We start from the raw sequence: 1,655 nt of genomic DNA, 5'->3' as shown, positions 1-1,655 counted from the left end.
ATATATATACATATATGCACACACACACACACACACACACACACACACATATATATATAACAAAGAAGAACTCAAGTAGGGTTTAAAATCTACTACAACTGTTTTGGTAACATTTCATTGGTACATTCTTAGATAATAACCTATTTACCAACCAAATTGACAAACAAATTCAAGTTAGTTGGTAAATAGGACATTTTCTAGTTTCACTTTGCCAGTTCATGTGTCTTTAAACTTTTACCTGAAGGTGTTGGGTTTTTGCTATGGTGTAATGTAAGAATGCATCGATAGAATGTTACAGAAACAGCTGCTATAAATTTTAAACCTTACTTATCTTCTTTTATACATACACCACGCCTGTAATTAACCCTGGACTGGATCTACGGTTTATACTGAATTTGGTACCTATGTATGTATGTATGTATGTATGTATGTATGTATGTATGTATGTATGTGTCCAGTGAGTCCACAATTAACCTAGCACACCTAAGTCATTTTAAGACTTCAGACTTGGAGCAAATGTTGTCATGGTTCTCGCTGCGAAGAAAAGTGAAGCGCTCAACAACTTCAACATCCTTACCCTCAACATACAGATAGTGAGCTAACGAAAGACTGATTTTTGTCTTGACCCAATGACGCTGCTATGAGCAAAACACAAGCTTACGAATAGTTTCCACGCTTTACATGCAGAAAGTATATAGACACCTTTAATTTTCAAAATCTCTTATTTAATACGCAAAGCGAACATTTGAAATATAATCGATAGGTAGGACTACATACTTTAGTATTTAGCTGACATTCTCTTTGCAGTTTTTAATACAGAAACTCTTTTTGGCATTGAACTGATGAGCTTTGTGATTGTCTCTTTTCAAGAAACAGTTGAAACAATTCATCTTTATATTTAGGTTTCTGTCGAGTTTTTCGTATAGTTCTATCTAGTATGCTCCAAAAATTTTCAATTGGGTTCATATCAGAAGATTGGCTCGGCCAAAGAAGCTTTTTGATCCCATTTTCAGTCAGCCATTGTTGATTCCTTTTCGCTGTGTGGCATGGAGCCCCATCTTCCATGAATAAAAACTAATTTTTCGCTATGTTATCGTGTGAACACATCGGAATTAGTCCTTGCTTAAGTATTTCGATGTCTTTTTCAGAGTTTATGCTTCCAACACATTCAATCAGTTCAAAAACGACCATTGCTGGTGAAAGCTCATACCATTACAGAGATACTGCCATGTTCCACAGTTGGTTGGAGTCGTTTCAAATCAAATTCTTGATTGGGAAGCCTACAGACTCAAACACGTCCACTGTCTGAGAATAATGCAAATCTGGATTCATCTGAGAAAATCACTCTATCCCAAAATGAACTGGATTTTTCTGACACCTCCTTAGCCCATTTCTTTCTTTTCGTAATATTAATTGGTTGAAGGAAAGGTTTTCTTCTAGCTGCTCGTCCATAATACCCAAGCATATGCAGATATGTAACACACGTTTTTGGACTAATTTCTATCTGTTTTGCAATGTCAGAAGCTTTCGAACGGGGTTCGTTTTCCACAGGACTCTTCAAACAGCGAAGCTTCCTTTCCGAGTGCCCAGTTCGGCCGGGACGAGAATCAGTTGATTTTTTTTCCTTGGCTTTTGAATTGCACTATAATTCATTT

The 1,655-nt window shown here is 36.4% G+C and overlaps 2 protein-coding genes across 3 annotated transcripts in view; one reads left to right on the top strand and one right to left on the bottom strand.

Moving 5' to 3' along the window:
- Positions 1–1,655, top strand: part of LOC106870376 (trace amine-associated receptor 7b) — a 77,520-nt gene that overhangs the window by 13,671 nt on the left and 62,194 nt on the right. The gene's annotated exons all lie outside the window — the stretch shown is intronic.
- LOC106868563 (chymotrypsin-like elastase family member 2A) overlaps positions 1–1,655 on the bottom strand; it is a 37,946-nt gene that overhangs the window by 4,781 nt on the left and 31,510 nt on the right. The window lies entirely within an intron of this gene.

Source organism: Octopus bimaculoides, chromosome 11 (assembly GCF_001194135.2).
Source record: "Octopus bimaculoides isolate UCB-OBI-ISO-001 chromosome 11, ASM119413v2, whole genome shotgun sequence".
In the NCBI taxonomy this organism is placed as follows: Eukaryota; Metazoa; Mollusca; class Cephalopoda; order Octopoda; family Octopodidae; genus Octopus; species Octopus bimaculoides.
Note: the sequence above shows the minus strand (reverse complement) of the source record. Positions and strands in the feature narration are given on the sequence as shown.